The sequence below is a fragment of the Schistocerca serialis genome, chromosome 1, assembly GCF_023864345.2.
Source record: "Schistocerca serialis cubense isolate TAMUIC-IGC-003099 chromosome 1, iqSchSeri2.2, whole genome shotgun sequence".
Classification (NCBI taxonomy): Eukaryota; Metazoa; Arthropoda; class Insecta; order Orthoptera; family Acrididae; genus Schistocerca; species Schistocerca serialis.
Genome location: NC_064638.1, coordinates 886,947,518 through 886,957,456, shown reverse-complemented (window position 1 = coordinate 886,957,456; position 9,939 = coordinate 886,947,518).

Sequence of the window (9,939 nt, the reverse complement as noted above, 5' to 3'; positions counted from 1 at the left end):
TCAGATGCTAAGTCCCATAGTGCTTAGAGCCATTTGAACCATTTGAACCGAAACTTCCTAGGATTTTCTGTTAAGTTAGTAGAAAGAAATTTACTTTCGAATTCATCGATGCTTCAAGCTTAGCTCTTCTCATGTTAATTTTGGCTTCGTTTAGTTTTCGTTTGTCTATGAGGCTTTGGCTACGCTTAGATTTGCCGTGAAGCTCCCTTTGCTTTCGTAGCAGCTTTCTAAAACGAATCTTTCGCATTCCTCGCAACATTGCTCGACTCAAATCTGTTGCATAATCACCCGCGGAAAGTTAGGGAGCGTATCCGGCTGACCTTATGCGGTGAACCATCCTAACATTCGTGTAGTACAACTACAGATAACAAATGTGAATATTACCATGGGAAACTTCAGCTCCAAGCATTATGACTTTTCTTTTTACACAGATGTTGTTTTAAGTATCCTTTCAATATTATTACGAGGGGCGTTCACTATGTAATGGGGCAGTACCCTTTTTTCTCAGATGGTTTTGGTTGAAAAAATGCGGGATTTGTTGTGAAGCATAGTGGAATATCCCCGCTTTAGCCCCTGTGGTGAAGTTCCGATAGTTGGAGGCGCTATATGTAGCCTTGTAAGTGACGTCTGTAACGGAGGAGCATTTCAAGCAGGAAGGTGTCACTGAGTTTCTTTTAGCGGAAAAACAGGCCATTTCAGGTATTCACAGACGCTTGAAGGATGCGTGCGGAGACGTGGCAGTGAAAAAAAGCACGTTGAGTCGTTGGGCAAGTCGTCTGTCATCGTCGCAACAATGTCGCGCAAACCCGTTCGATCTCACGAGTGCCGGCCGGCCGCTAACAGCTGTGATTCCTGCGATGTTGGAACGTGCGGACACTCTCATTCGACGTGATGGACGGATCACAATCAAACACCTCGCTGCACAACTGGACGTCTCTGTTGACAGTGCTGACACACTCGTCCACCATTTGGGCTACCCAAAGGTGTGTACCCGCTGGGTTCCTCGTCGCCTAACGGAAGACCATAAAAAACAACGAAGGATCCCCTGTGCGGAATTGCTCGCGTGCTACGAGGGTAAACGTGAAAATTTTTTGTCGAACATCGTCACAGGAGGTGAAACATTGGCTCATCACTTCGAACCGGAATCAAAACGGCAGTCCACTGAGTGGCGCCACACTACCTTTCCTCCGAAGAACAATTTCACAACCGTAGGCTCAGCGGGTAAAGTAATGGCGACGATCTTCTGCCACTTTGAAGGGGTTATCCTGTTTGATGTCCTACCTCATGCTGCTACGATCAACTCTGGAATTAAAGAAATGACATCAACGTTTTCGTTGCCACAGAAGTGCAAACGAACTTCCCCTTCTCCACGACAACGCAAGGCCCCACGCAAGTCTGCGCACCCGACAAGAGCTCGCAAAACTTGGTTGGACTGTTCTTCCTCTTCCACCCTTCAGGAAACTTGCATCTTCCGACTTCCATCTGTTTGGCCCAATGAAGGATACAACCCGCAGGAAGCAGTACGTGATTGATGGGAAGATTACTGTTGCAGCAAGACGTTAGCTCCGACGTCAACCAGGAGAGTGCACCATTCGGGCATATACGTCCTCCCAGTAAGGTGGCGTAAGGCCTTCACATTTAACGGAAATTATGTTGTAAAATAGGGTTTTGTAGTCAAAAAAGTGGAGAATAATATGTTGCATTGGAATACTAAATAAAAACAACCTAGTTGCAGAAAAAAAATGTATAGCATTACTTATTTCGCCCCTCGAAATACTTCCCCAAAGACTATCGTAAAATTATTATCCCTTACATTTTGTCAGTTCATCAACGGTCTTTACTGACTGATAGAATTGGCACTATTATCGTCATTAATTTCTTTGTGTGACCGTGTATGAGGCCCATTCTAAATTGAAAAATTGACGAAGACACCTTTAACGGACATTCTTATATCCTCGATGGTTTGAAAAGTCCGTTGCTACTGAAAACACTCCATCAAGACGTAGTTTCGTAGCGTGAACTACTTATTTTCCCATAACTGTTGTTGTTCTCAACCTCGTCTTAAGACAGCAGCAAACATTTCTTATATACCATCACATGTTCCTCATGAAATGAAACCCATCTTTCTTTTACAACTGTCCTGTAACAGATGCCGGAAGAAGAACTTCCTTTTTTGAAAATCGAGATTTGGACACCATTGTAAATGAAATTCATTTTCAGATTTCGGTAGCTAAATTTACCTAACATAACACCCATGAGTCATTCACGCGATACGTGTATTTGCTCGACACAGTATACTGTAGAAAATGTAGAACCGTACTAAACTATTTCTCAAGTATACGACGAAAATACCTGATCTGGACACGACAGTCAAGTTTGAACTAATGAATAGGATCCCAAAATAAGATCTACGAACTTAGCTGAAGTGAAAAGTATCAGTGTGGAATAATTACAATTGCTTATCAACTTAATGAGGGAATAACAGAATTATTATGTAAAACATCCACTTCAAATTAAGGTCACTCAGTGATGGTATATCTCATTAATGTTATCATTTCCTTTTTGAGTGCCCTACTGATAAAATTTTACTTTCAGAAATGTAATAGGCTGTAGGCAAACAGAGATACGGACTTCAATAGCCGTGCACAAGTGGTCGTGCAGAATGCTTATATCTGTTTCTGGGCTACTGTTTCAGTTAATCGTAAGAAAGATCAAACTGGCAAGGGTATTGAGCTGTCGTTCTCTAGGAAAAGATATCCACACAACAAGCTCGTTACCTCATTACGTTTCTGCAGATGACTATCTTTCACCTTGGTAATGTATTTACTTTCCCCGGACTCAAATAAAGCAACCTTTCAAGCTACATTTGAGATTTCGCTGAACAAAAAACTACAAAAATAACAATTCTCAAAGCGTTGTATACAATCAAACATAACCAAACTTCAGATCGTATGACATGCAACAAATAAAACTACCAAAAACGTCAGTGTAAAATACCTCGACAAGAAGCAGAAGTATTCTCCTTGTAAAATTGCTCTCATAACAGCAAGGGTCTGCTGAGAACCTTGACCACACAGAAATACATACTTAGTGACAGAATCGCAATGGCGCTCTTTGCGACACCATCCTGCGCCACATCGTATTCAACCTTCAGACACTCCATATGTCGTCAAGTATTGTTGTCTTTTGGGATGTAATTTTCATTTGCTCCACTAATATTCAACGAGCCATAGAGGATTGCTGCATCCAGTGTCGCCAGTTTGGACGTTGCAGTTTTTGACAGCACAGTGTGGGTCTGGGAGGGCGCGGGGGGCGCTCAAGCCCTCAGATGGAACCCTCTATACCAATTCTAGAGCCCTATATGCATCTGCTTCTACTGCTCGTACGACGTTTCTAATGTACAATGACTGCCAAGAAGAAAGTGAAGCACGCAGAGGGGGACGAAGAAACGAAATGAAGCTTTATGGGTTGAAATGGTATGTGACGTTATTTCAGTAATTACAACGCAGACTAAAATTTACAAATTTACAAATAACTTCGGCCGGCCGGGGTGGCCGAGCGGTTCTAGGCGCTTCAGTCTGGAGCCGCGCGACCGCTACGGTATCAGGTTCGAATCCTGCCTCGGGCATGGATGTGTGTGTTTTCCTTAGGTTAGTTAGGTTTAAGTAGTTCTAAGTTCTATGGGACTGATGAGCTCAGAAGTTAAGCCCCATAGTACTCAGAGCCATTTGAACCATTTGAACAAATAACTTCGCAGTATAAGCCCACTTATCAGTACGACGTTTCACCCCCTCTGGAAAGGGTGTCATACCGTTGTATCCTCTCCTGACGTAAGCTGGCTTACAACTATTGTAACTGGTCCTTGGTATGCAGAATACTGGCGCTGGGGCGGAGCTGACACTCGATCTGGTCTTCAATAAGGGACAGATCTGAAAATCTTGCTGGCTACGAGAGTACCTCAACATCAAAAAGACAGTTCATAGAGAAGTGTACCACGTGTGGACGAGCTTTGTTGTGTTGAAAAATGGCACCACGACACTGTCGCACGACAGAACGCAGGATGTCCGTGATGTACGGTTGTGTGCTGAGAGTTCCCTGAAGTGACCTGAAGTCATACCCAATGGCTCCCCAAACCGTGGCGCCAAAACCAAACTTTCCACGTCTCCATAAAACATTGGGAGAATGAGACCTTTCCTCATTTTCACCATCATACGTGCCGACGATGGTCATCCAGGGCAGTGCAGAACTGTAGTACATTGCTGAAATCCAAGACACGCCTTTCATCAGCAGTCATTCCTTCCCAGTTACGACATCACACCAAATGCAGCTGTTCGTGTTGTGGCGTTAACGGCACCCTACCCATGGGACGGTAATTCCTTAGTCTATCTGCAGTTAGGCTCCGGTTCCACTCTGTTTACGTCAGGCTGCGCCACGTCCAGTCGTGCAGGACATGGAAGTCCGTCGTTGATACCCCGACACGGGAGGGGACAGCTGGATCCCCCATATCGTAGTTCAGTGGAGGTGGCAGAATGCTGAACTGGACAGAGTCTCGAATCCCAGTGATGGTAGAGATGGCCACGTCATCGATGCGATGTTGAACAATGCAGGCTTCAAGTCACATTGCTGCCTATCTGCTCGACAATGACTGGTCTGCGGAGAGGTTTAAATACATTTCCTTGATGCTGATTTCACTTGAGGACCATGTTTCTGTGCCACTACGGAAATGTTCTGAAATAGAGGCAGTGACCCAGCGGCTGATGGCATGTGGCAGTCCGTACACTCATAGATACTTGCTGAGGGCTGACCACAGGGAACTGATACGCAGAAGTCTGGCGATAAGGGAGCAGCGACTTCTCTTGGGCTGTTGAACACACAGTCGGCGACCAGTGGTCGTCATTGTCTATTTCCTGGTATGCTGTTCTTGGATCCAAGGTCTTCTACAGTCCATCACGTTACACAAATAAACATAATGAAAATGACCCCTTCCCATATTGGCTGCATTCTGACCCTACAAAAATTCTAGTTAATAAATTACAGCGAATATTAACGATAACACAAAGTGATGCCATCACGCATAACTCGTAAAACAACAAAAAACAAACTAATATTTATATAGGTACAAGTGCAACATATCAGATCAGCGCGCAGATACCTTCCCTTCTATGTGGCGCACTTGATTTTTTTCTGGTTTCCACTAAATCTGAACTATGATCTCTTTAATTGGTGGCCTATTTCAGTCGAATAACATAATGTTTATTTTGGTACATAAACGCAAATACACTGCCTGGCAAGAAAAGAAGCACCAAGAAGATATGAATGTAACTTCGTACATCAGCACACCACTGGCGGATAGGCAAATGATTATAGTTGCAACACTCTGTGACAAATATAACAGCCAGCGGGTTGCATTACTGTCAGGCCCGGATGTAGGACGCAGGGGTTGGGAGGGGCGGGGGACAAACCGGGCTATCTGCCCCAGGTGGCAGTTTCAGGGGAGCCAAATTCATATTCTTGAAGAAAAAACCATGTTTCACAAAACGCCTAGCATCCAGCACACGATAGTCTATCGATTATTCATATAATTTTGAAACGCATTCCTGTGGGTTTTTTGAACATTTTTGAACAAATTCTAAGTAGATTTCTGAACTACTCATAAGTTTATTTTGAATGCGTGCATAGCGTACTTGACGTCTCTGCCAGGGGAATCCCCGTCGTATAGAGAAATAAAAAACTTCCTGTAGGCGAAAGGGGACGACACTATACGAGCTCAGCCGCATAAATCCGGAAGGGTGACTGCCAGTCTCTGTTTATGTGACTTATTGCGTACACGAATGATAAGCGTTGTCATAATTACTAGCGAAACCCATAGATTCAGAGTACCAGAGTGGAAACAAAGAACGAACAGGAAGAATGATAGAATACTATCTTCCCTGTGCATTCAAGAAAACGAAATTTTCACAGAAAAGTATTGCCCGAACGCTACAGTACTAAGGGCCAGAAGTTGTACAGCCTCCAGTTAGGTGCCACTTAAGTTCTGTTCACGGAATAGCGCGGAGAACGCGTTGTACGAACATTCAATAACGCCTAAACGGAGAATAAATGTGGGATAACTGAACCGGTGATTCTGGTAGGGCTAGCGAAGTTAACCGGAGAATACGTTTTCACAATGGTAGGAATAGTTACAGAGTTAGTGATGACTAATTGTTTATTAGAACAAGGATGGAAGAATATAAAGATTCCAAATTTATATAAAAATTTCGTACTACTATTACTTTTTGATCTCATGGCTGAGAAACTGGAGCGTGTGAGTGAAATATGAAACTATTTCCTAACATAAAACGTTTTGCTTATAGTAGGCCTAATAGGCATTTGATATTGATACTTCGTGAGTTATATTCTGTCGTGTTAGTTTTGTGAATGAGGTAGATAAAAATGATCATTTGTGCCAAAACAGTCTCGCTTATTTGGCGTGTGTTACAATTGCTGCGATATTAGAAAGGACTATTTCGTTTTATCTAGCAGACAGTGACAAAATCAACGTAATCAAATCGAGAAACCACACCAATCTTGCGTACTATTCATATTAACAACTTCTTCAGTATTAGATAATGACATTCTGATTTTTCATGTAGCAAAAAGCATGACGAACTTTGATGAGATAATAGATTCATAGAGAGGAAAGCACGCCGCGTAAATCAGTAGCAAGATTAGAGAGAAAAAAAATGCTGGGACCTAAGTATTGAAGAAATGTGTGCTGTCTTGCTTGTCTCTTGTCTTTACTGGTTTTATGTTTCCTATATTTAATTTTATGTCACACAAAAGGGAAAGTTATTAGGTAATAGGTAATAAAGAGTGCAAATTTTCTAAAGCGTTCTTATTCTTCCGATCACAAATAATCCCACCCAGTATTCATTGAGAGTAAGGGGGTTAGGACGTCAAACAGGCCGACTGGAAGAAGGTGAGGCACCACAGGACACTTTAATTTCCGGTGTTGTGAATATAGGTTCGATGGCTTCCATTACAAAATATACACGTTTTAAATCCACAGAGCGGAATACAGTGACGCGCGATAAAAGAACGCCGTGTGAAGAGGCGTGGCACCATACCTTGGCACAATTAAGACCAAACAACATGTCTTACATTTCATCGAACGTGTATATTTTATATGTCAAACTCTTCAGACGGATGTGCGCAACAAAATAAACATAGTTTTGAAAGTCGATTTTTTGATTTTTGACGGTCTACCTCAAACGCTCGAGGGGGAGGGTAAGCCGCCACTATCACGTTTCTGCCTCGGTTCGGAAATATCGTAGATCCGGGGCTGATTACTGTCGTTCATATTGAGTGTTTTTAGCAGGTCTGGTAGGGTATAAAAGGGGGGTTGAACAGCGTCAAATGCTGACTGATCACTGAAAAGATCACAGAGGCGGTGCCTACTCGTGTGAGACAGCATTATCAGCACCTGACGGACTTTGAAAAGAGCGACATTGTTGATCTTCATTGGGTTAGCTTGTCGAATTGTTGGGATTCAGATGTGACAGTGGCCCAGTGCTGGACTGCTTGCAAACGTGGGAGCGCTCATACTGCTCGTCGAGTTTCTAGTCGATCTGACTATCAGAAAGGAGAACCCGTGCATTGTGCATCAAGCACTTTGTAACGTACACCTTTAGTCATAGACTAGCAGCAGCCAGACCAGGGAATTACCATGTGATGCGTAGGATGTCATTTACATAACAACACAAACGGCTGTGTTTGGAGCGGTGTTGCGGCTGGGATAAATGAACTGCTGATGAAAGGCGTCGCATTGTGTTCAGTGATGAATAGCGGTTCTTTACTACCCATGGATGACCATGATCGGCAAGTACGTCGGCCACCCAGGGAGAGGAACCATTCTTCCATTTTTTTTGCAGAGCTGCAGTGGCGTTACTCTTGGCGACATTGTGTGGCATCGTAGCGTCATTTTTCAACAGGACAATGCTCAGCACACATGACACTTGTCTCTATGAACTGCCTACTTGATGTGGCACTCCTGTGCCCAGCAAGAACCCCAGATCTGTCATCGATAGAACAAGCACGGATGTCAACCTCACTCAGTACCAGCATCCAGGATGTAAAGAACCAGTTACAAGAGTTGTAGGTCCGCTTGCTTCAGGACAGGATACAACGGCTTTAAGACCCCTTCATAACTGAACTACTGTATTCATCCAGGCAAGAAATTGTGTAACGTTGTACGGATAAGTGGGCTCATACTGCCATGTTCTTTGTAAATATGACTTGATTTTGTAATCACTGAAACAACACCACACTTCCTGTCAATCTGTGACGTTTCATTGCTTTTCCTCCTCCCCTTCTGCATGCTTTACTTTTCTTGTCAGGCAGTGATATCCTGGGGATAGGGTAAATGCATAAGCTTACACATACTGACGTTACCATAAACATCATTGTGGAATACATTGTGCTATGGTCAACTTAATTGATTAGTGATAATTAGAACTGTCAGTACTCAGGATCCAGTCAAGTTCCACATAAACTAGATTGGTATGTGTTTACCGTATAGTTCGGCTCCCGATTGACATGTCATCGATGAGTCTGACCACATGCATTTGCCACATGTATAATTTCAAGTATTTGTTGCATTATTGTTCATAAAAAACAGTCATCATGTAGCCCTAGAGTTCGCGCTGTGTCGTGCAATGCTCCATTGAACTCGTGATGTCAAGAAGCACAATTTCATATCGTCATTTATTTCGTAAGTCCATTGGATGCAATTTCAATTTTTTTCCCTGTAATATTTATGAGTAATAATCAGTAGCCGAAAAGCGACATTTTTGGCAGTTCGACCACAAGTCCGCCGCAGCTAGTACATTCGAGCAGCTTCCGAGTTTTCTCTTCCTTTATCTGCTGCACCATGTTTGTGTTCAGCGTTGAGGTATCCATTCACAGCTCCTCTGGTCTGGTGAACCGCGCGACGATCCACGCCCTCCACAGCCGCGAGCCGTCCGCTGTGTGTGGAAGCTGGCGACCGCTCGGTGTACTCCGCTTGCTATGCGCCTAATAGCATGGCAGTGTTTATCATCAAAACAAAAGAGAAATATTGCTGTGGCTCTTTGGATGAAGACAAGGAAAAAAATGTTTATCAACGAAAAAATGCTTGAAAGATAAATCTAATATTTCTCACATAAATCGGTTGCCAAACCTTCAAGTTTAAGAGCCTATAAACTAAAAAACTTCTTGTGTATGAACGATAATTTTGTGATTTGTTGGAATTGATACTATGCAAAACCGATTAGAAAAAAAAATCTGCATGAGAGCTACCATCAGTGTTGAAGAGAGGCTAGTCGCAACCTTGCGATTTCTGGCTACAGGCAGATGTTATGAAGGCCTAAAATACAGCTGTTCCTTTTCACCTCAACTGCTTGGAAAAGTCATCTTTGAAATGTCCTAGGGCATCTTCGGCACCCTGCAGCCATTATACTAGCGAGTAAGCGGATCACTTTATATTCTGTGATAGTAACTTTGGCTTACATCTCAGTGGTGCCAGCTGGGTCTATCAGTAGATTGGGATTCACTAGGCGTGGCCTACACCTAAATAGATATGGGAAGGGGATGCTGACAAAGCTTATAGGTGACAGTGTAGAGGGTGGTGGTGGTGGTGGGTAGTAATTGATGTTAGAGCAACCCCTGTTTTAGATTGAAGTCAGCTGATAGGTACACCTGCTTAAATGAAGTCCCTGTAACTAAGGGCTCACCTTCAGAGGATATAATGTTTCTAAGTAGAGAAGTAATTAGCATATTTCATCAAAATATAAGAGATATTAGTGATAAAGTTAGTGAACTGCTTATAGATGTTGACTCTGAAATTATTAGTATATCAGTGCACCACTTAAATAATTTGACAGTTTAGAGGCTTCCTTTACCAGGATACAGATTAGCTGGCTG